The 26,463-nt window shown below is 40.1% G+C and overlaps 1 protein-coding gene across 1 annotated transcript in view; it reads left to right on the plus strand.

Moving 5' to 3' along the window:
- Nucleotides 1-26,463, plus strand: part of LOC149468207 (palladin-like) — a 348,477-nt gene that overhangs the window by 230,565 nt on the left and 91,449 nt on the right. The gene's annotated exons all lie outside the window — the stretch shown is intronic.

Consider the following 26,463-nt stretch of genomic DNA (forward strand, 5'->3'; position numbering starts at 1 on the left):
AGCAATACACACTAAACTAAGCATGTGCAGAGTGACTCTTAGAGCTCTGTACTATCAGAAGATGGATTGGAGACAGTAGAAGAAGGGGAGGATCAAAGAAGACAGGATTAAACAACCGTTTTACACAATGCGATGGATTAACCCCTTAGGTTCCACAGAGAGTATAACAAGCATGCTTTACTGCACATACAGACTGATTTTACTGTTGTGGGTTTAGTAACACTTTAAAATAGCATTCCTTATTCCTTTTTTAGTAGATTTATACATTATATTCTACTTCCCTCCATCCATTATTCATCTTCAACATTGTGTCAATCGGCATTTAAATTCTAGCAAAGTTCATATTGTTTGGTACAGAATTAAACTTCTCGTTGACAAGGAACATTTCCCTAGGAAGAAGCATGTTTTTGGCACATGTAATTGGCCCCTATTGCAACACATGTAACTTGGTAGTGTTCATCCCTTAAAAGGGAAAAAGGATAGTGAAAATAAACACAAGTGCTGCAAAGAAGATATTTAAGTAATGACCCATCATTATCTTTCATTAAAGATGCATGTTAATACTTCCTGCTATTGAGCTATGCGGTTTCTTTGGCATTTCGTTAACAGAAGATGTTAGGAAAGTGTCTAGGAGTACAGGCAAGCTTTTATTTTTAACCCCAAGCAAAGCATTTATGAAGATATGTTCAAGTTAAGGAGTTCAGTAGCCTGCAACTTGTTCTGATTATGTGAGAGAACCGCTGACACTGTCTAAACCTTTAAATTCTCTGGTGCTGATGTCAGGCCTATCTAGGGCTGTCGTCATTATTTCTTAGAAATGTCTAATTATGGAAGCTTTATAAACTGTTTATCTACAGTAATACTCCTCTAAGTGGCAGGTGAAATATGAAATGGAGCAGATCCTGGAAATCCCTTCATTTTATTCATCTAAATTGGATTAGCATAGCTGTTAGCACATGGATTATGCTTGCTCTGCCATCATTTGTCATGAATTAAATATGAATTCGGAGTACGTTACTGATGTACTGATATACCTTTACATCGCATTTACAACTAGACAACTGTGCGCAACAACTGGATCTCTGATTGGCTCCTGAGATGAAAGTTCTGGGTTGCAAACTGTCAAAAAGAGGGCACTTTTTAATGCAAACCATGAAGTAAATATCAGTACTTGAGTGCACATCTATACTTTGTAATGTTCCATCACTATGGCATACAAGGGCCTTCTGGAGAAGCATTGCAGTACATGCAAGAAGTGTCATCTGAACTGAGCAACATTTTATTTACATATCAGAGAGACAACAAATTGGGAGCCAAATTCCCTATGTTTCTGCCATATTCTGTCCTTTACTGCCATATGGCATTTTGTTGCATTGACATCTGCCTAAAAAAAAATGTGGCCAAGGCTACAAATGTACCAAATGAAATGTAAGCATCAGTTCCCTCTTTGTGATTGTGTGAGCTTTATGGAAACCAGAGCATTGTTTCATCTTAAAGGTAAACCTGTCAGATCTAACGATAGTGTTTAAACTTCATGCACATAATGGTGCCTCAGAGTACCTGTGTTTAGCTCCATATCATTTTCTATGTGTCTGTGTGATTAGGGTTGCCACTTCATCCCTTTAAAACAGAACACACATTAGTTACACAGGTTCTGTGGCTGATTAAGGTGGTATTTAAACTCACGTTGTGCTTTATCTTCATTAAATTAGCCTCAGTACCTGTGCAGGGGCTGACTGACCATTTGGAAACTCAGGCAGTGCCCAAGGGCCCGGGGTCAGTAGGGGGCCCCATGAGATGCCCCTGGTACCTTTTTCATAGGCTTTTTTGAGTTTGGGCAAGGACACAGGGACCCCATGATCCCCTATTGCCCGGGGGCCCCATGAGTTGTCAGTCCGCCCTTGTACCTGTGTCATTAATATGTGTTTGGTTTTAAAGGGATGAGGTGGCAACCCTAGGTGTGATGCTGCTACTAGTAGGGTTGCCACCTCCTCCCTTTAAAACCGAACACATATTAATTACACAAGTTCTGAGGCTAATTTAGTGCAGATAAGGCACCAAGTGAGTTTAATTACCACCCTAATCAGCCACAGAACCTGTGTAATTAATATATGTTCGGTTGTAAAGGGATGTGGTAGCAACCCTAGCTACTAGGCAGTAGAATGGTGAGGCTTAGCTCAGGGAGGGGAAAGCGTTTAGCACAGATTTGAACTGGCCATACACTAATAGATTTTCAAATGAACATTCTTAAGAATATTCTCATTTGATAGCTTGATGCATGTCATTTAAAAATACTTCAAATTTTGTTTACTTTTAACATTTGATTTTAAGATGAATGGACTTTACCGAACAAAAACTACGTAGAGTGTTAGAAATGTGCTCATTCAAGAAAGAAAATCCATTCTGTTCCTTTTGAATTTTCTTAGCGCTGCAATTGAAAACTAACATCAATTTGACCCCACTGACTATAAGAAAATCGAACAATATTAATAGAATGAAATTTTCTTTTTCAAACAAAATTCTGCTAGTGCATGGCCAGCCTTGGTCGATATTTATTCTAAAAGAAAGTAAGATGAACTGTGCCTCTGAGCTCAGAGTAATTCAGCACATCCTATCCTGAGTGATAGCTTTGTATTAGATCTTTTAATGTAATCATTGTCAGCCAGTAGAGGTGACTTACTGAATAGTTTCCATAGAAGCTAATATTAACAGACTTTATTTCCTTGGTATAATAATGACATGATGCCGTTGTAATGTAGGCAACATTGAATAAGATCAGAAAGGCTTGTGTGTGGTCTATTTAGTCTCTATAGTAGCCATATAGCATTGTATCATAGCTGCTTGAATTTGATATCTCTTTAATTCTTTACGGCTGGCCAGGAATAGAAACACATATGTCGGAATCAGCACTCCCAGAAATTCATAGTATTACCAAATTTAGAATTTTATTTTTTGCAGCTTTACTGAATTGACTTATTCAGTTGGTACATTTCTCAAATATGTTTGAATACAAACACAATGTGCAGAATCAATGAAAAGGAATGTTTGCTAACCTTTAATTTCTCAAGTTCCAAGGTTAACATTTGAATGATCTAAGCTGCGAGCTAGCGACCCACAAAATTAGATCCAGCTGTCTTAACTCTGACTTGATGTTTGTAGACTGAGCTGACATCACACGCTTCTGATTCTTTCTCCTTTCGTATTGTAGACAGTGCCTTTGCCAGTTAATACCAGTTTAGGAAATTGTGTTGTGGGTGACAGCTAGGTAGTGGAGGGAATTTTACTAAAACTGCATGTTGCAAAATCTGGTGCTGCTGTGCATAGAAACCAATCCGCTTCCAGGTTTTATTGTCAAAGCTTAATTGAACAAGCTGAAGTTAGAAGTTGATTGGCTACCATACACAGCTGCACCAGATTCTGAGTGCTCCAGTTTTAATAAATCTCCCCTAGTGGATGGAATACAGACTGAATATAATGTTGGGACACTGGCACTGGACAAACCTCAGCCATCTTGGAAATTAATATGCTTCTCTTTTGCCCTCCTGTGTTAGAATAGAGATGAATCTCCTATACAGCCAGCTGAGGAAGCACTCTTTGGCTTAATTCACACATAACGGAGAGCTTCTGGATGGCTTTACTGCTCCGGTACCAGTCCATTCCTGGCTGCAGTATAGAGCAGTGTGGTGCGTAATTCAGTGCTTTACTCAGCTCCCTTTTTTTTGTTCCGTGTAAACTCTATTTGAAGTGTACAAAATGTACACTCTGTTCATGGCAGTGTACAGCAAAGAAATGAACTGCGCTGTTGTAAATTGCCATGTAATTCGTCTCGGTGTGCTTCGACACGGTCTGCATTGCAGTGTGAATGGGACACATAGGAATCAATTGTTTCCTGTGTGTTCTTGTGGTGACAGACATTTTACAATGTAGTAAAATGCCTGTCATTCCACTAATGGGGTGATTTACTAAAAATGGAGAATGCAATATCTGGTGCAGCTCTGCATAGAAAACAATGAGCTTCCAGGTTTTTTTTTTTCAAAGCTTAATTGAAAAAGCTGAACCATGCACAGTCGACTCAAACCAGATTTTGCACTCTAGTTTTAGTAAATCAACCCCATAGTGTGAATTAGCCCTTTGGGATTAAAAAAGCTAGATGCCTTAGAGCAGGGGTGTCCAAACTTTTTCAAAGAGGGCCAGATTGGATGAAGTGAACATGGTGGAGGGCCGAACATTTTTCCAAACATTCTTTGAACCATTACAATTAAATGCAAATAAATTATTTTATGCCAAGTTACCGTATTTTTCGCCGTATAAGACGCACCTGACCATAAGACGCACCTAGGTTTTAGAGGCAGAAAACAGGAAAAAAAAAATTCTGAACTAATGGACTGCAGACACAGTACAGGAGATGACCAGAGACTGCAGACAGTACAGGAGATGACCAGAGACTGCGGACAGCACAGGGATGACCAGAGACTGCGGACAGCACAGGGATGACCAGAGACTGCGGACAGCACAGGGATGACCAGAGACTGCGGACAGCACAGGGATGACCAGAGACTGCGGACAGCACAGGGATGACCAGAGACTGCGGACAGCACAGGGATGACCAGAGACTGCGGACAGCGTACAGGAGATGACCAGAGACTGCGGACAGCGTACAGGAGATGACCAGAGACTGCGGACAGCGTACAGGAGATGACCAGAGACTGCGGACAGCGTACAGGAGATGACCAGAGACTGCGGACAGCGTACAGGAGATGACCAGAGACTGCGGACAGCGTACAGGAGATGACCAGAGACTGCGGACAGCACAGGGATGACCAGAGACTGCGGACAGCACAGGGATGACCAGAGACTGCGGACAGTACAGATGACTGCTGACCTTTGGGGAGGTGGGGAGCGGGTACCTGAATTTGACAGGTACCCGCTCTTACTTCCGCAGTTGCTCTTTCATCTTACCTGTTCCTCGATCCAGCCGCGCGCTGTCTTCCCAGCTCGGCATGACAGCCGGGTGCCCAGTGCGCATGAGCGAGAAGCACTTGCGCTTTGTGATTGGTCCGGCGGCTTCTGGGATCTGTCATGTGTCCCAGGTACCGCCTTACCATTCACAAAAAGCACCGCTTCTTGCGCATGCGCACTTGGCACCCTGCTGTCATGCCCAGTGCCCACACTACAGAAGCCGGGAAGACAGCGCGCCGCTGGATAGAGGAACAGGTAAGGTCCCGCTGCAGAGCTGAGCGGCCGGCCCGGTATTCTGACACGGCCGTGGTGGAAATACCGGACCGGCCGCTCCATATTCGCTCCATAAGACACACTGGCATGGAGAGCCGTATTAAACCGACCCTCGGGCCGTAAATGGCCCGCGGGCCGGACTTTGGACATGCCTGCCTTAGAGCGAAGCTAAATTTACCTTTCCTTCGACGGTCCCTGTCCTTTTATCAGCATCTTCTTCTGGGTGCCTGTCCTGGCATACAGGGACCAAGGGCAATGTAAGATGGGCAATGTAAGATGTAAGACAATGCATGTCTCTGCAATAAAATGCCTGCCTGCTCACAATTTGTGACAGTCTAACTTTAAGTGAATTCAGTTTTATTAACCAACATTCTGTGCAAATGAACAGTTTTATCTCTGGTAAAGGGAGAACTTTATTGACTTCAAATCATGTTGGATTTTGTCCTTGGACTTCTATAATAAAATAAATATTCTTGGACTCTTTTGGTGTGTTTCCCATATATCTTCCAGATTAAAAAAGAAAGCAGTGTAATTTCCATAATTTATATTACATTTGAAATATTTGACATTTTTAGGGCCCAGTTATGACATTTAGATATTTCTAAGTGAATTTGTGCACTTATATTTGACCACACTTTGTAGGATTATAGTAGATTTAAAGTGTTTGCAGCAGTTGAATGTGGGGGTATGCATATAAAGAATTTAACCTAAAATTCTCTGCAATTGTGTGGTAAACTGAGATTTTTTATGAATGAAGGTATCTGTGGGGAATTTTATATTAAATCAATGATTTGTCTATTGAAAATGACAAACAGTCTTGGAAGAAGAATGTACATGGACCATATTCTAAATACAGCAAATATTGATATCTATAAATAAATGGGAAAATCCATATGATAGTAAATGTTGCTTAAAAAGTGAGACAAATTAACTCTTTTCCTGAATTTGCTGATTGTGCATTTTAGGTATTTTGTAAAAAGAAAAAAAAAAAAATGTTCCAGCTTAGTGTGTTTCTTCTAAAATTCCTATATGTCTTTTAACAACCCCCATGCAACAAAACAGATGTGACAAATATGTTTAGTTTGATTGGAAGGTCTTCATTCCTGGGATTCCCATGTCTAATTATTTGCTTGTGTATCCTGGAGTTTTGACCCTTTTCTTTAATCTTGATTTTCTGCAGGCTTATTGGCTTACACAATTTCCATTTTCTAGAAAAAATAATTACTAATCTTTGCCAATCATCTAATTTAACTATAAAAAGGCAAGGCTTTTATCATTAATAGAACTTTCAGCTTTCATGCCATTGTTGTAAACCAGTGTCAGGTAGATAGCAAGAACTTGTTTAGCATATTTAGCTCAGATTACAGGCATTGTAAATAAAACAAATAATACAGAAGCTGTCGACATTACATTGTACAGATCTGATCATGGGGAAACTGAATAGCTTTATAGGTACAATTATTAAATGCATTAGAACATCATTATGTCTGAAAAATGAACATGCCTCAAGACATTTTTTCTGTGGGGGCATAATCACAATTTCCTTGTAAATTATGCCTGTAATGTCAGCCTATCTCAATATTATTAATAATATATAATGCAATATCTGGCACTGATAATTGTAATTTTAAAGGACCAGTGGTGAAACTCTAGTGGCCATGCTGAGGACTGTGAGGTCTGGTTAAATTCCAGAAGTCTTAAGCTCTGACCGCAGTTACTTGCAAGGATATTTAAACACTACTGGCATGAGGAAGCCACTATCTTCCAGAAAATGATGTCATTTTTTTTAATACAGAAATCGTTGATAAAAAGTTAAAGGTTTACACCTGACAGAGAATTCAGTCTGATGGGAAATGCACATAATAAGGCAAAGAAACTTTTAAGTTGATCAACAAAAAAATAAGAAACAAAGAACAATGAGACTAAAACAGTAGAAATCCAAAATAACCATTTTGTGTGACGTGAGAGCCCAGGGTTCCATAGTTGGTCAGAAGTTCATTAATACATATGTAATTGTCTTTTTTGTTTTACCCTTTTGAATGAAAAAGAGTTGATTTTTGCCATTTTTGTACTTAGCTGTAAGATTTTAACTAGCTAGGTCAGGGGGTCTCCAGACTTTTCTAAACAAAGGGTCAGTTTACTTCATACTTAAGGATTATTGGTAGTAGAAAAGTCCCGACTTCTGTGGAATATACAATACCCCATCTTTTTTGTCAACAAGCAGAATAGCGCCTCATCATTGGTGTCATTGGTCCCCATTGTTGGTGCCATTGGGAAGAATTGTGACCCGTCATTGGGAGTTATTATGCCCCTTCATTGGTGTCAATGGGGGAAATTATGCCCTATTCTTGGTATCAGTTTAGAACAATGGTGCCCCAAGGGCCAGATAAAAGTAAGCAAAGGGCCTCATCTGGCCCTTGGGCTGCAGTTTGGAGATCACTGAGCTAGCTCATTCTCCCAAGCAGAGACCTAATAAAAATCAGTTTTCAGAAAGATGTCACTTGGATCTGATCTAGTAGTTTTGAAATTTAAGTGTATGTTACCCTACCTATTTTTTTTGTCAGATGGGTGTGTTCACATATGTGTGTTTTATAAATCACAGTCTCTATCATTTTCATGTGCTTCTTCCATCTGATGTACCTGGTTGATCCTGCCAGTCACTTTTCTTCCTTGTTCTAAACTGACCACACAAAGCACACAAGCTGATCTGCATTATGGTCAGTTTTCATCCTTTGGCTGGTCATTCAGAGGTACAGGACACTGTGCAGACACACAACTTGACTGTATTGGGTAATTTGTTCAGCCACCGCACCCCCCAACCAGTCACAGCCTGCCTCTGGCACACACCCCCTCCCAGTCACATGCTGCCTCTTTAACTAACACCCTGCTGAAGCACAGCCTGCATTTTGCCCCAGGCTGAAAAGACTATGGAATACAGGCACACTGTGTGTCTGCACAGTGTCCTGTAACCCTGCCCCCAATATCAGGAAGAAGAAATGCATGGTCAGATCATTTCGGAAACTTAACAAAAGTGGTTAAGGTATCTGCACAGTTATAACTGTATTATAAAGTGTCTCTAATATTATAGGTTCACAACTACTTTAAATTGTATTGCTGAGTCCATCAGACCTCTACCAATGTAAATTGGCACTATATGTGTGGAGTAGAAGGTCTCTCAATAGGCAGAGACTACCGTTTATGTAATATCTGTCAAAACTTTAAAGAAATTGAAAGACTGTTTTTTTGGACAGTTTGGGGTCTGTTTTAAAAACGTTTTCATACAAGCTTTCCCAAGTTTCATCTAGAAATCATACATTTGTCGAATGTAATACAATAAGAAGAAATGTGAATGTTGGGTGAAAGTTGTACTGAATCAGTTGCATGTGATCATATGGGGAGCTAATATAAGTTCGGGTACATTTAAAGGTTTATATACAAAAAGGGGCAAGACCTACCTTTTCAAAGATATTTACATTCCCGCAATCTTAAAGTTTCACAGTCACAACGTTTGGTTAATTATAATATTCACAGGTTTTTTTATAAAACTGTACAGGATTTTGGAGGCCACATAATGGATATCTCTTTTTTCAATGACTGATTATACCCACAAAATGTCTGCTTTATGTTCTTGTTTATTATTTAGCAAGTATTATACTCACTCACTCTGCTATGTAACGCTTAAAGTGTTACTAAACCCAGGACCCTCCATTCACTATATTTGGCTCCCCACAGTACACAGAATACGGAAATGCAATTATTTTAGTAAATATAAACTGCTAAATACCTTTTCTCATCAGCAGTTAGAGCAGTCTTGTGGCTTCTATCAGTGTCCAGCAGAGCACTGGTTAAAGCTTGTAGGAAGTGTTTTCATTCTCCCCTGCTTGCCCTTTGAGGCTGCAGGACCCCTGACCATCTGTCTGGACAGTGCTGATTGGCCCTGTGCTGATCACATGCACTCTCCCAAGAAAAAATAAACTCTCTAGCAATACACACCAACCTGAGCATGTGCAGCTTGCCCCCAAGGCTCTGTTCTATTAGAAGATGGAATGGGGCAGTAGAAGAAGGGGAGGATCCCAGGAGGCTACAGGACCAGTATCTCTGTCCTACAATGTCTTGCTCATGCACAGGAGCTGGCTGTGAGACATCAGGAAGTCACAGCCAGCTGCCAAATCAACAATGGTTGTGCCAGAGATCCACAGCCCTGGGAAGAACTGGCTGCAGAGAAGATAGTGCTGGACTCTTTGGGCTAGTAAGTATCTGTTTCTTAAAGTAGAACTATAGGATTTTTTTTATCATTTTAGATAGAGTAAGGGTAATATCACATTTCCCTAATTTGGAGACTTTTTTTTCTTGTTTCAGATATATAAATATATCCACACTTTGTTTTTATATACAGTGGTTAAGATAAGTATTGAACACATCACCATTTTTCTTAGTAAATATATTTCTAAAGGTGCTAATGACATGAAATTTTCATCACATCGGTAATATCCCATGCAATCCATACATACAAAGAAACCAGCACAAATAAGTTCAGAAATTAAGTTATGTGTAATAAAATGGGCCAAAATCACAACGGAGCATGGGGAAAAAATATTGAACACACTAACTGAAATTTATTTAATACTTCGTACAAAATCCTTTTTTGGTAATGACAGCTTCAAGATGCCTCCTGTGTGGAGAAACTAGTCGTATGCATTGCTCCGTTGTGATTTTGGCCCATTCTTCCACACAGTATTAAAAGTCAGGAGTTTGGCTGTGCCATTCTAGCAGCTTTATTTTCTTTCTTAATTATTTCAGTTACTTATATAGCGCTGTCAATTTACGCAGCGCTTTTACGCATATATATTGAGCATTCACATCAGTCCCTAACCCTCGAGGAGTGTACAATCTAAGGTCCCTAACTTACATTCATACATACATATATTAGGGCCAATTTAGACAGGATCCAATTAACCTACCAGCATGTCTTTGGAGTATGGGAGGAAACCGGAGCACCCGGAGGAAACCCACGCAAGCACAGGGAGAACATGCAAACTCCATGCAGGAGGCTCCATGGTCGGGAATCGAACACATGACCCATTTACTGCAAGGCAGATGTGCTAACCACTAAGCCACTGTGCCGCCCATGCTTAGAAACCAATTGAGAGTTTCCTTGGCTTTGTGTTTGGGATCATTGTCTTGCTGAAATGTCCACCCACATTTCAGCTACATCATCATCATTATCCTGGTAGATGGCAGCAGATTTTTATCAAAAATGTCTTGGTACATTTTTCTATTCATCCTTCCTTCAATGACATGGAGTTTGCCAATACCGTATGCTGAAAAACAGCTCCACACCATGATGTTCCCACCTCCAAACTTCACTGTTGGTATGGTGTTTTTGAGGTGATATGCAGTGCCATTTGACCTCCAAACATGGTGTGTATTATGACATCCAAAGAGTTCAATTCTGTTCTCATCTGACTAGACTATATTCTCCCAATATTTCACAGGCTTGTCTAAATGTTGTGCAGCAAACTTTAAATGCGCTTCAAGACACTTTTCCTTCAGCAATGGAGTCTTTTGCAGTGAGTGTGCAACAGGCCATGGTGCTTAGGTGTATTACTTATTGTTTTCTTTGAAACAATTCTACCTGCTAATTCCAGGTCTTTCTGAAGCTATCTACAAGTGGTCCCATCATGAGATGTTTCTTGTGTGACACCTTGGTAATGAGACATCTTTTTATAGACCATCAGTTGAAACTGAACCAGCTGATATTAATTTGCACTGACAAGGGGCAGGATTGCTTTCTAATTACTGATAAGATTCCATCTGGTGTCTTGGCTTTCCATGCCTTTTTGTACCTCCCTTTCTTCATGTGTTCAATACTTTTTCCCTGTGTCATTCCATTTGATTACACATAATTTAATTTCTGAACTTATTTGTTTTGGTTTCTTTGTATTTATGGATTGCATGTGTTACCAACATGTGGTGAAAATTTCATGTCAATAGCACCTTTAGAAATATATTTACTGAGAAAAATGGTGACCTGTTCAATAATTATTTTACCCGTGTAAACGTTTTGAAGACCCCTAATATAAATAAATAAATATATATATATTTATATATATATTTTTTATAATTAATTCATACATGTGTTGTTTTATTGTGTCATTAACCGCTTCCCTGCGCCCTATAGCAGAAATACTGCTACAGGGCGGCAGGGGTGTGCAAAATCACGTATGTATATATATATGTATGTGTGTATATATATATGTATGTGTGTGTATGTATGTATATATATGTGTATATGTATATATATATATATATATATATATGTGTGTGTGTGTGTGTATATATATATATATATATATGTGATTTTGCATTTCCGGGCAGGGGGTGTGCGCGCGGCTGTCAATCAGTGGGTCCCGGATGGTGATTACCGCTGGCACCTGGTGATTACCAAGGATCTCCAATGGGGAGGAGGAATGCTTTGTTTACTAATAGTCCTCCTCCCTGTCGACTTGGGCACACTGCTCTGGATGGTTGTGCACAGCACAGCCATCCAGAGCAGTGTGCTTACAGTGAAAACACCAACACACCGCCCCCCAGTAAAACACTCCCAGTACACAGTTACCCCTTTAATCGCCCCTTATGTTAACCCCTTCCTGCCCAGTGCCATTAGTACCGTGTCAGTGCTTTTTGTAGCACTGATCACTGTATTGGTGTCACTGGGGATGTCAGTGACACCAAGTCAGTTCCCCCCAATGTCAGAATGCCCGCCGCTGTCTCGCAATAAGTTGCTGATTGCCGCCATTACTAGTAAAATAAATAAATAAATAAATTCCAGTATATATACTGCCATTTGTAAGTGCTATATCTTTCATGTAAACCAATTAATTTACACATATTGGGATTTTTTTAGCAAAGAAATGTAGCAGAACACATTTTGGCTTAAATTTATGACGAAATTAGATTTTTACATTTTTTTTTTTTTTTTACTGGACATGTTTAATAGCAGAACGTCAAAAATATTCTCTCTCAAAATTGTTGGTCATTTTTTTATAGCGCAAAAATTAAAAAACGCACAGGCACTCAAATACCACCGAAAGAAAGCTCAATTCATGGGAAAAAAGAATGTACATTTATTTGGGTGCAGCGTTGCATGATTGCGTAATTGTCAGTTAAAGTAATGCAGCGCCGTAATGCAAAAAATGGCTTGGCCATGAAGGGGGGTAAATCCTATGGAGGGCAAGTGGTTAGTCTAATAGGCTGAAATGGAACAAACCAAAGTTCTGCTGTGCTTTGTTGAGATGATTTTGGTGATCTATAAAACGGGGGGCAAAGAAGTTGCCAGAGAGCACAGAACTGATACACAGTTACAGTGGGGAAAGTAATTATTTGATTCCCTACAGATTTTGTAAGTTTGTCTACTTACAAAGAAAGAAAGGGTCTATAATTTTTATCATAGGTATATTTTAAATGATAGAGACAGAATATCAACCAAAAATCCAGAAAAAACACATGATATAAAATGTTATAAACTGAGTTGCATTCAGTGAGTAAAAAGCGTCAGCACTAAATTATTTTCTGCATTATTCTCACAGCCATAATGGCTACTATATCCCAGTGCATGTTTCGATCATGTATTAACCTGTAATATAATTACAACTTCTCTAGCATTCTTTGATGATTAGCTCTGCAGACGTCTGTTGAATGGAATATATTAATTCTCAGCTTTTCACTTTCTCATATTTTAATCAGGCTCTTGACTTCTTAATGACATCAATGAGGATAATGCTTTTCTCATGGGTGTGCAACAAGGAGCTTTGAAATTTAAGTATTGTGTTAAAGAATTTGAGTGCAGTTTTTTTTCCTAATCTCTATGTGTTTGGGGAAGGGTACCAGTGAAAAAACTGATAAATTCACTTACCTTTGACATTTCCATTCTTGTATTTGAGACAACGGATGACACGATGGTTGAGTTCTGTGACACAGATGTTCAGCATATGTAGATTGATGGGTTGCTCCCAAGTAAAATGTAATCAGTTGGGTTTGATGTTGTACATTGTTATGTGTTGTTAGGGAGAGCAAATGTCATAGCCAAGCTCTGCTTTTCTTCTGTCCTAGCTGTGTTCCCCATAACTTGTCTAGGGAAATGGCTAACAAAAATTAAAAATAGAAATTGCATTCATGAAGGAAATGTACTTGTGAATGTTTCTTCTGGTGGATGGAAAACTGCATAAATAAATTGGTTTTCAAACATTTCTAGATTAGGTAGAATTTAAAGTGGGGAAAAAAGGCCCCATACACTGCCAAAATAAAGAGATAGAGATGCTGGTACATGCATTAAAACATTTGCTTATGAAAATAGGTTATAAAAGTAGTTAAAAAAAAAAGGCTATTAAAATCAGGTAACATAATCCTTTTGCGCTACTTCCCATTTCTAAAGTTGCAGCCTAGGTGGAGAGTTTGCTTCAGAGCTGTGATATGTAGTCACCTGACAGTGTGAGGTTTGAGAAATCGCCAAGCACACCTTTTATCTCCTGGTTGTTAACATGTACCACACTGGCTTCCACCGCCAGTGCATAATTTAAGCAGTGGAGGCACCAGAAGTGCCAGACTTACTGCCATTTTCATAACTTGCCACCACTGCAGCCTATAGAAACTGTTACCCAGTGTCCTTCCTAGAATGGTGTCGAAATAATTCTAAATCCAAGGCAGAAATGTAGGAAGATAGTTATACTGATTTGGGAGAAAAATTGCTACAGATGAAAAAAGTGTTGATTTGACTTCTGTTTTATTTATTTTTTTCTGTTTTTAAGTGCATATACACAAAGAGCCTGAGACAGTAAAATACATAAATCTAAAATGGTTTCTCTCCTGTTTCAGCTTCCAGTGCCTAAAACAGGTCAGGTTAGGCTCACATGGCCATCTAAAGCACAATTTTGCCTTTATTAATTTTGGGCAGAATAGACATAAAACATAGTGGGGTAGAATGGGGAACTGTTGTTTTGAATTCAAACAGTATCAGCTACACACAGAATTTGCGTTGAGGAAAGGAATATTAATTACATTGTATTGACTTGCCTCTCAGATTATTCTGATTTCTGTTTATTGCAGACTCTGTACAGCTAGTGTACATGGATCCAGATATTGTATATAGAAATAGAAATCACTGGTTGGCCAGTTTTCAGTCCCCCCTTTTTATCAGTGTTGAGAGTCCCCCTTTCATCACATTTCCTCATTTAAAGCAGTCCCACAGTGTCCTCAGTTCCCCTTCACATCACCCCTCTTTACATTACAGTGCCCTTTTACAGTGCAGTCCCCTTTACATTAATGAAAAGGGGAGTGCACTGTAAAGGGGCACTGTGATATAAAGGGGACTGCACTGTAAATGGGCGCTGTAATGATTACAGTCCCCCTTTACAGTGCAGTCCCCTCTATATCACAATGCTCCTTTACATTATTAGTGCAATCACAGTCCCCCCCATCACAGTGCCCCTTGCAGTAATGCCCTCCCCCTTTCCACTCTTACATCACAGTGCCTCCTTTCAATCTCTGGCTCCCCTGCACAGTCCTATTTTTGGCAGGGTAGAGGCACTTATCAGCCTGTGTCCTCTCCCAGGTCTCTCCAGGGAGGAGGTGCAGATCTGGATGGAGGGTGGGGGCTGCCCAGTTTATAATGTTAGCAAGAGGGTGATTACCCACTTGTTAATATGAAAAGTCTCCTGTTCTCAGTCCCGATCTGCAGCTCCTCCCACCCCCTGCCCTGCTGATAGGATGACATCGGTGGCGGCCATCGGTGGCCATCGTTGGAGACCTGGGATAGGACACAGAGGCTGTTAGGTGTCGTGGCCATGGTCTAGACAAGACTGTCACAGACTTCAGTTGCTGCTCACCTTCTGTTGTGTGGCCTGGTTATCAATAGGCCATGGACTGATACTGGTCTGCTGGGTTGGGGACCCCTGGTGTAGAAGGTGCAGAGAGTTTACATATCTCCACCACAGTTATAAGCAATGATCAGTATTTACCCAGATGTAATTTTTTATTTAGCTTTTCTATTAAAGAACTCAATATTATCAATGACTTCATGACTAACAAATTAAAATGAAAGCATTTTTTTTTTTTGAAGCAAGGGAAATTCATTTTCGGTTAGTTTCCAGTTATTTTGTACATTTGTCCAACCTTTCTCTAATGGCTGTGTATAGAAACTCAAAACAGATGTTTTAATATGAAAAATATTTATTCCCAGAAAAAGCACTGTGCCTGTGGCTAATGATATAGGGCATAGAAGGAAAAGTATTTACATCCATCAGTAAACTGGCTTCAGGCTTCTTGCAAGCTGTTTTCTCTTCAGTTACAAGGAGATAACATCTTACATGTGTCACCTATAAGCAAGAAACTTGCACATGTATACTTAGAACATTGAGAAGTGGACTGAAGAAAACTGTGATTTCCACTTGAACCCCACTGAACACATTTATTTTCAGTATTGAGCAAATGTGTGCTTTTAAAAAAAAAATGTATTTCCAAAAACAAGCAGTAAACTATTTGATATGCAGTAAGGCTAAGTTCACATTGGTAGATAGCTGTGATAAAAAAACAGGTGTTGGCATTGCAGTAGCATTGGCCATCTTGTCGGTTGTTTACCTTACTGTAGGCAGTTCAGACTAGCACATTTAAATTGCAGCGGGTCGCGCTAGTTTTAACTCACCATGTCAGGTTCGGCAGGCACTACACCTGTCAAAAGCACCTGATGAAATCAAATGGACCATGTTGCAGCCACATGGCAAACACAGCGGTGATGGTTTGCGGCCTGGTATTTCAATGTAAAATCCTCTTTGGGATCAAAAACAGGCATTCAGGTATAGCAGCAATATTGCACACCTAGAAATCATCTCTAAACCACGATCCGAAAAGCAATCCATCGAACTACCTCTTCTTTCTACTATTCTGGCCTTACTGAAAGCTAATGGTTGCAGAAGTCCGTTTCCTTATGGGAGGTATAGAGTTTTGGTTTTGGTATGTCTATCCTGGTCTTAGTTATACTTTTGATAGGCATAAGTGCTATGATGGTCAGCTTCTCCTATTGTACCCTATGGCATTTTCTCATTTCCTAATTCTGTTCTAAATTCCCTAATTTTTTTGGGGGGGGGGGGATTCCTACCTTTGCTATCTAATTTTGACTAAGGATTTTATTCAGTCTAGGAGATATTAAAAACCATATAGATGTCAGTGCAGATTATACATTAGAAATGGATCTGGTGGCTTGCCAAGACTTTGGTACAGGCACCAAGACATGGGCCAGATTCAGGTAATTTGTACTACCGCCACTTTTAGAATCTGTCACTAGGGCTGCTTTGCATTCTAAAAGAATTACCACTGATTCCAAAACCAGTTTTGGACTCAGTAGTGGCTAGGAATCTGCCCACTGCTATCTGCTGTCAATCAAAAGTAAAGCAGACCGGATGTGGAGCTAGTCTCCCATTTCCCCATCAGGCTCCACCCACCTTTAGTTTAAAACTCCTTAGCCATTTACCTGTCAGTGTGATGGCACAGAGGCTGGGCAGGGAGGAAGGGAGTCCAGTACGGACTCTTCTCCCTCAGTGTCGGCATCGACAGATTCATGTACCTGTCTCAAGGAATTCAAATACCATCCCAACAGAATTCTAAATTTGCAAGAAAATGTTAGAACATCAAGGTTAGCCACTGAAGACTAGGAGAAAAGCATTTTCAGAATGTTTCTGCCATTTACATTTGTTAGCTGTGTTCTGTGGTTGCCCCTTTTCACAGCAGAGTGAGCATCATGGGGACATAAGTGGATTGCTAGTTTGGCTGGTTTCTTGCTAAACTGGGCCAGTTTGAAAAATGTGTATTTTTGTCTGATAGGGAAGGAGATTCCCAACACTTGCTACTGTGTTTATTGGCCAGTCTATAAGGCTACACTCTGCACTAGAGCTCGATGAAAATATACAAATAATGTGATCATCCAAAATTTGATTTAAACTATTACTTTTACTTGTCAGGTATTTCTGTCCATGGCCTCTTTGGGGGGAAATATGTGTACAGAGTTTACAGTACACGTATTTGATACAGTTAAGAGCACTCCAGTTTGTTGGGCCAAAGACGTAAAAAGTCTTCTTGTTACAGAAGGCAAGAATACCTCATCTGAATACGCATGAGAAACACCTTTTTGCCCTTTTCTGTACTTTCTCCAGTTCCCCAATGTTCTTTTTGTGAATTGATGCCTAAAACTGAACTGCATATTCCATATGAAGTCTTACTAATGATTTGTACAGGAGTAATATGATATCTCTCTCTCTGGAGTCTATACCTCTTTTAATACAAGAGAGGATTTTGCTCGCTTTAGAAACCCCAGCTTGGCATTGCATGCCATTATTAGCTTGTGATCTACCAGAACTCCCATAGTGGATCAAAAACTTCATTGAATTCCCCTGTTTCTGTGCAGAGAGTAGAGCTGTGGGAGAGTCCCAGTAGGCCCACCCATTACAGGAGGAGGACAGATACAAGACCGGTCACCCTGCACAAGGAGAGAGAGTAGCTGTGACTGGTCTTTATTAGAGGAACCTTCTGCACAGAGGCAACATTTCATGTGGAATAGAAATACAAAAAGGACACCAAGAATACACATACCTCTTGTATGTACAGAATATTTCCATATCTTGGAGTTCATCCAAAAGTATTCCTGTCTGTGGGAAGACAGAAGATATTTGTATGACATATGAGGGGAAGCCCCATTTTCCCATTTGCACTAGGGCCCTGTCGTGTTCAGTTGTATAATGGAAATCAGTTCATTACATCATCAGGAATCCTACAGTGACTCCAGTATATACCCTGTAGTGTTCACTTTATTTTTAGCTATAATTCTCATACAAAATATTTCACATACAGAAGCATTTTTACCCTCCACAGAAACCACAGGGCATGCCATTGAACAGCAGGCTATACCCCAGAGCCTTGTTACTGAATGGGAAAATTAACAAGTATTTTCAAAATGGAAAATACAGAGTAATAGTGATAAATCAGCTGCAAGCGTCCACATCTGGAAAGTTAAATCAAAATAATATGCTGATACAAGTAGGAAAGATTCCCAGCAACGAGAATTCATTGTAACAGTTTCTAGCAGCCCCTGTATATCCGTCTTCTGTGTTGTGGTTCTGCCCCAGATGAGTCATTATTGTCCAGAAGGACCATGTTCAGAAGTGGCTCTGTTTCTTGGTGGCTGGGAAAGCAATAAAACAAATATTTTCCCCAAGCTCACATGTCATACATTACTTTGGTCTACAATCTGTATCTGGTTGTAATTCTGGAAGGGCCATTATAAAACTCTAGTATTAACTACAATAAGCCTGTTCTTCCATTACATGCTGGGGACATGAAGTTCAGCTGTAAACCCCTTTGTTCCAATTATAAAATGCTATAATTCTTTATATACAATGGGTTTGGTTTGCTTAAGAAGTGGGGAATGTTTAATTAGCTCACTCAGCTTAGTGAATAAACCCTGGTTTACACAGGTGTGAAATACAATATACAAATCGCGCCTGAAGTCGCATCGAATGTATTTCTATGGCACTGTCTTAATCAGTGCGATTTGAAGCAATACGATTTCAAAAATAGTTCCTGCACTACTTCTTTTTTACAATCTCATTACAACTTGCATTGCTTTCTGTTAAATGAAGTTGCATGCCACAGCAAAATCGTAGGTTCAAATTAATCAACAGATCAAACTGATCTGCTTTGAAATTGCGCTACTTCAAGTGAAGTAGCGCAATTTCAAAGTTGCATTCAGTGTAAACTAGGGCTAAAGAGGCTATGCTCAATCTGAGTACCCAACTGTGCAAAGGGAAATTTTAAATTATGAATATGGGCTTTTACATAATTAGATGTGAAATTACCATAGCTTCAGTTTATTGACCAAGTTGAGTGAACATTGTCTACTTCTTTTGGGCCCATTCAGACCTTTGTGTGCATTAACACTACAACTACTGCAGCTGGTGCTGAGCAAATACACTGACTGATGGATTGTTATACTGCAGGAGACAGCTGGCATCTAAGGTCCTGCATTTCAGAGGGGGTGATATGCTTTCTTCCGAACAGTGTCTCTGGATCCGAGTGGTTCCTTGGAGGCCAGAAAGCTACTGCTCAAAGAGCAGAAGCTAAGTTGCTGTCTCCTGCACGAGGGCGAGAGGGAGGCTGCTTTTGTAAAGCCTGTTAAAGTAGGCAGAGTTGAGGCACAAATTATGTTTAATCACTTACCCTCCAGAGGATTTACCCCCCTTTCTGACCAGGCCTTTTTTTGCAATACGGCGCTGCATTACTTTAACTGACAATTGCGCGATCATGCAATGCTGTACATAAATTAAATGTATGTCCTTTTCTTCCTACAAATAGAGCTTTCTTCTTTCGGTGGTATTTGATCACCAGTGCAGTTTTTATTTTTTGCGCTATAAACAAAAAAAGACCCGACAATTTTGAAAAAAAAAACAAAACAATATTTTTGACTTATTGCTATAAAACATGTCCAGTAAAATTAAGAAAATCAAACTTCTTCATACATTTAGGCCACAATGTATTTTAATTGGTTTATGTGAAAGTTATAGTTCTACAAATGGCAGTGTATATATACTGGAATTTTAAACTAGTAATTGGCCACTTTATTAGGTACACCTTGCTAGTGCCAAGAAAATATTCCCCATACCATTACACCACCAGCCTGAACTGTTCATACAAGGCAGGATGGATCCATGCTTTCATGTTGTTTATGCCAAATTATGACCCTACCATCTGAATGTCGCAGCAACCAGTCTGTTCATTCTCCTCCGACCTCTGACATCAACAAGGCATTTTCATCCAAACAACTGCTGCTCACTGAATATATTCTCTTTTTTGGACCATTCTCTGTAAACCCTAGAGATGGTTGTGCGTGAAAATCCCAGTAGATCAGCAGTTTTTGAAATAATCAGACCAGCCCATCTGGCACCAACAATCATGCCACATTCAACATAACTAAAATCCCCTTTCTTCCCTATTCTGATGCTCAGTTTGAACTTCAGCAAGTTCACCGCGTCTACAGGCTTGAGTTGCTGCCATGTGATTGGCTGATTAGCAATTTGTGTTTCCAAGCAATTGAACAGGTGTACCTAATAAAGTGGTCGATGAGTGTAGATCTCACGGTGATGTGCTGCAGCCACTTTTTTTCTTGGGACTCCCATGCTTTGTTGATTTAATGCTGTTTTGGGGCCCTGACTAGCACTTTAAAGGTGGCACAGTCTGCATGCTTCTTCTTCTCCATTTTATTTGAATCATCAGTTATTCTTTAGGGCTTATCCAGGCGCTGAGACCCAGTCACATGTCCAAATTTGACATGTGGGCAAGAGGGGGTGCACGGATTTGGACACAGACACAGTGCACCTGCTCCTGCCTACATGTCAAATTTGACATGCGAATGTGTCAATGCAGCCACTGCATCGAAATCCATTCCTATGGGCTGCTTGCATACCTATGGTAGATGCACACACAGCAAAAAGTGGCTCAGCAGAGACGATAGGTCTCAGCGCCTTTCTGAATGAGCCATAAAACAGATATTTTGTATGAAAGCTAAGTTGCAAAGATGACAATTTATACATTATCTGTAAACATTTAGCACTTTTGTAAAATAGTCTTTCCTGATCTGAGCATATGGTGCCAGTAAGGTGACATTTATGCTTGCCTCGTGCGTTTGGTTTATTTAAACAAATGAAAAATTATCTGGGAAGAGTTAATAACTTTACGCTTCCAAGATCAAGTTCTCCTGCAATTAATTGTACTTGCATTTCCATGTGTTTAGATGCATTCAGAGTATCTAATCTGCCCCTGGATACAGAGAATACTGTTTTCTCAAAACACAGCTAAACTGAATGAAGTAAATATATGTAAAATCACTCCATGCATTTATATACATGTAGAAAATGTAAATGTAGAAAAATGCATAAAAATACATATATATCATTGCCAATGTGACTGAGGCCTAACCACTTATAGCTGGCTGACAAATGGTGACCTGTTTGATATGTGTTGGTGAATTGTCACTATCAACTGCACTGTGGTCTCACAAATGAACAGCTGATTCCTTTTAAACAAACATTAACCCAATTTCCTCTGTATAGATAATCTGAGAAAAAAGGAAAACTGGCATCAGTTCAGCTGCTTGTCCTTTAATGATAAAGCCATCAGCTGCCACAAAGCAAGTTAGAAACAAGACTGCCTTTTTAGGCACTGCTGTGCTTCTCATCCCCGCTTGTGTGATCATTCTAGTTACAGGGCAAACAGACAACCTACATGACAGCCTTCTGCTAACAAAAGCTGTACTGAGAGGAACACTTAGTCTCCATGCACACTGGCTTGTTTGATAATGCTGGTAACGTTAGCTGTGTAAAGTCACATTAAAAATTTGAGTTTTTCAGCTTTTTATTACCGTTTTGCCGCGTATAGTGGCATTTTCCCATGTTTTTCCTCATTAGTGTTATTCAGCATTTTTTGTGTTTTTTTTTTTTCTTAAAAAAATGGTTTTGGTAAAAAAAACATCCAAAATCGCTGGTTTGCGGTGTTTTACCGTGATTTACTGCGTTTTGCTGTGGTTTTCAACGTTAGAGCATTTTTCCAGCTAAAAAACTCCTCTAAAAACCCACTAATTCTGTTTTGTTTGTTTTTTTTTTTCCAGCTAAAAAATGTCCCTGCCAAAAAACATTGATTACAGTATATGTGTGAATGGACACATATGATAACCTGCTGTGGGGTTTACTAGCTGTAGAAAAAAAATGTCAAAAGTCAAAAACAGCACCTGTAAAAACATCCGGTGTGCATGGCGACTTAGAAGTCTTTTATAGTATTGATGTGCAGCCTTGGATACAGCAATTTTTGGCAATTTGTTTATTACATGCTATACCAGCGATCTCCAAACTTTCTAAACCAAGGGCTTGATTACTTTAGACTTTAGAGGGGCAGATTGTGGCCAGTGGGAGTAAGAAAATTGCATAGCGCCAGGGTTCAGTAGTAGGAGGAATAGTGCTCTGTCATTGGTGTTTGTGGGGGGAATACTGCCATTTGTTGGCATCAGTGAAAGGAATAGTGCCCCATCATTGGTATCAGCAGAAGGAATAATGACTCATTGTTAGTGTCAGTGGAAGGAACAATGCCCCATTGTTAGTATCAGTGAAAGGAATAGTGCCCCACTGTTGGTGTTAGTGGAAGGAAAAGTTCTTTGTATCAGTTTGAGGAGTAGTGCCCCAAGGGCCAGATAAAAGCAAGCAAAGGGCCACATCTAGCCCACGGGCCTCAGCTTGGAGATTAATGGGACTTAATTTTGGCTTTGCCAAATATGCTATAGCCTTCATCATGGGATGAGACAAGGCCAGTGTCTACCTTACCTCATCCTTTTTATAGTTTTGATGCTAAATTTCAGTTGCATTTTATATTCCCTTAAACAATGAAGCCATAGGTGTACCTGAATATGAATACTTTAGGGACATTTTACACTTTTAGCCCTTATGGAAGCTTATCTCTGCCAATGGATTACTTGTCATAGCAAACTGTCTTTTTATAGATAACCTTTACAATTCTATAACAATATTAAGTAAATGACATTTGAGTATAAGTTAAAGCAAAGCTCCAGGCTGCAAATAAAAAATTTAAAGTCAGCTATTTGTAGCTGCTGACTTTAAATATGTAAGGACACTTACCAGTCCTGTGGGTCCAGCGATGCCCTCATCTGAGCCAATTCTTCAATTGGCTTTGGGTGCTGGTGCTGGCATCATCAGTAAAGGAAACCAGAAGTGAAGCCTTGCGGTTTCACAGGCGGCTTCCTACTGCACATGTGTGAAGTTTGCTGCACTTTGTGAATAGGCCACAGTCTTCTGGAACCTGTGAAATGTCCTAGAAGGCTGTGGGGGTTAGGAGAGGTGAACTTCTAGCTCAGATCATTGGTCAAAACCAGGTACCTGCTCCTCCCAAAAAAGTGCCAAATGTGGCAGTGGAGGGGGAGAGGAGGCAGACAAGCAGAATTTCCCCTTTGGGGTGGAGTTCTGCTTTAACATAGAATTAATATAATATGTTGTTTGTTTGTACAAAGGTGTGTCTGATGATCAAGTCAATCAATTTCCAATGTTTAAACAACCTAAAACAATTTCTAAACCAATAATGTTGGAGTCTTAGTGCAATGCTTTGTATATTTCCATCATCATGAGCATAGTGTTTATGAATAACCCTTCTATCATACCTAGAGCAGTGTCTGTGGGATGAACCTGGTCATGATTGATATTTGTAGCCTTGCTTTCAGTAATGTTATCACCTAGCTGGCAGCTGGTTTATGTTGTCAAAGAGACACATTCCTGTTATCTCAGAAGACCTCAGGAGTAATCTAAAGAATTTTTTGATTATTGTAAAATTTGTAATATTGTATCTGCTTTCAATATAAAAATAATTCATTTTGTGTTCTTTAAAGTATATATAAACCCTCAACTTGTAAAAGAAACCATTCAGTTTAAAATAGAAATGAAAGTCAAAACATTTGTGTATAGATAGAAAATACATTATAAATACCTTTTTTGCCTTTTTATAAGTGAGCAGCACACTGATCTTCCCAGTGAAAGGTTGTGTAGGGGGAGGGGGGGTGTTAAGTATAAACACTGGAGTAGAGCAGGCTGAATTCCAGCACAGCCAGTAAACTGGCCACGCTGTGCTTTCCTGCTTAGTTTGGTCAGTTTGTAATAGGAAAGTAGAGGGACTGGCAGGGGCACCAGGGATTTCACACAAAGGAAGCAATACAAAGAGAACAAGATACTTCTTCATACAAGTACATGGTTAAACGACATAGTCGTGCTCTGGAGCAATTGTGGCGTAAAACCAAATCTCAACAAGCATTCACCCTATATAAATCTGCTTTCTTAACATACAATTCCTCCCTTCATGCTGCCAAACAAGCCTACTTTGTCACTCTGATTAATTCCTTGTCATCCAGTCCTCGTCGTCTCTTCTCTTCTTTTAACTCTCTACTTACTCCACCTCCACCCAGTACCTCACTCACTGCTCACTAGATTGCAAATCATTTCAAAAACAAGATTGACACAATTCTTAGGGGCATCACCACTGCACAGACATCCACCCCACTTAGCATACCTTCTACTAAACCTCCCTCAACACTTTGCTCTTTTGACCTTGCTACTACCGAAGAGGTCACTAAGGTTTTCTGAGAAGCCCGTCTCACCACCTGCCCCCTGGATCGTGTCCCCTCACAACTACTACGGTCACCCTCTTCTTCCATCCTATGCTCCCTCACTCACATCTTCAATCTTTGCCTTTCTACTGGTGCCTTCCCCTCCCCTCTAAAGCATGTGTACATCACTCCCATACCTAAAAAGCCCTCCCTGGACCCCACCAACCTGGACAACTTAAGACCCATTGCTTTAAGTACCATCTCTATGCTGATAACACACAAATCTATCTTTCTACCCCTCACCTCACCCCTTCAGTCTCCTCTCGCATTACTAACCTACTAAGTGACACATCGGCATGGATGTCACTCCACTTCCTCAAACTCAATCTTTCCAAAACTGAGCTCTTAGTATTCCCCCCAGCCCGTGCCCCCTCCCCTGACTTCTCCATCAAAATCAATATTACAATCATCATTCCCTCCCCTCATGCCAGGGTACTAAGTGTAATCCTAGACTCCCATATGTCCTTTCACCCCCAAATCCAATTACTGTCCAAATCTTGTAGACTTCACCTCCGCAACATCTAAGATACGCCCGTTCCTAACCTCGGAAACCACTAAGCAACTTATTCACTCCCTTGTTATATCTCGCCTTAACTATTGTAACTCCCTCCTCATTGGCCTACCTAATCGCAGACTATCCCCTCTTCAGTCTATAATGAATGCTGCTGCCAGACTCATCCACCTTACTAACCGTTCTGTATCAGCCACCCCTCTCTGCCAATCCCTCCACTGGCTTCCCATTGCCCAACGGATAAAATTCAAAACATTAACAACGTATAAAGCCATTTATAACTCTGCCCCAAATTACATCACCAATCTTGTCTCTAAATATCACCCAAACCGTACTCTCCGCTCCTCGCAAGACCTCATAATCTCTAGCTCCCTTGTCTCCTCCTCCCATGCTCGTCTGCAGGACTTCTCCAGAGCTTCCCCCATCCTCTGGAACTCTCTACCCAAATTTATCAGACTATTGCCTACTCTGCTCACTTTTAGGCGATCTCTGAAAACCTATTTCTTCAGGGAAGCCTATCCTGCCCTCAGCTAATAATGGAATCTTCTACTCTTCCAACCAGTCCATTCCCCACAGTTACTACCTTTTTGTACCACTAGCCCCTCCCTCCTAGATTGTAAACTCCAAGGAGCAGGGACCTCCTATCCCTCTTGTATTGAACTGTATTGTTGCTGTATTGTCTTCCGTTATATTTTAAAGCGCTGAGCAAACTTGGTGCTATATAAATCCTGTATAGTAATAATAATAATAATATAGCAGTCACATTCAGGAGTACGAAATGTTGGGTTTACATATTATTATTAAATGTAAGAGGGTCCTTTAAACAAGTAAATTATGCACAAGTAAATTATGCACAGTTTCTGTGAAGGTGTGTGCCTGTAACACCCAAAGATGTAAAAATAAAATGGAGCATATTTTAATATAGTGTCACATTGGGTGTAACTGTGCAGGGGGGGGAAACTGTTTCTGGAGGTCCGAGGGCCCACCCACAATTGCTGCTTCCCTTTACTTGCCAGATTTCTGCTTACAATGCCCTCTGTACAAAATATGGCAGCATTCTGTTTCCTCCATATCCCTTTCCTCTGCCATAATCCACTGCCAGAACCTGTAGCAGGCTCGAAAGAACTACAAAGGGCAAACTCTGGACAAATGTTATGAAGAATCAGTAGCTGAAGAGAGAAATCAAAGTTTTTGATTTAAGAAATAGTGAGCTGCAATGTTTATTTCACACCAAGGCCCTTGGCTTTTAATTAAAACTTGCTTAACATAATGCAAGGTTTCATTTCTAGATATATGAAAAAGATCAACTTACTGTAATTTTGCCAATGTTTTTTAAAGTTTTAAAATGTGTTTTCTTGACTGGTTTGCAATTCTGTAGCAGCCAATCTATAACAGGTTTCCATGGAACCCTTGGGTTTTTCCAGAGGTTGCTAGGGTTCCTTGAGGTGTGGATGATTGAACTCAC

This window comes from Staurois parvus, unplaced genomic scaffold, assembly GCF_062004578.1.
Source record: "Staurois parvus isolate SC_StPar_1 unplaced genomic scaffold, SC_StPar_1.0 ptg000090l, whole genome shotgun sequence".
Taxonomy (NCBI): domain Eukaryota; kingdom Metazoa; phylum Chordata; class Amphibia; order Anura; family Ranidae; genus Staurois; species Staurois parvus.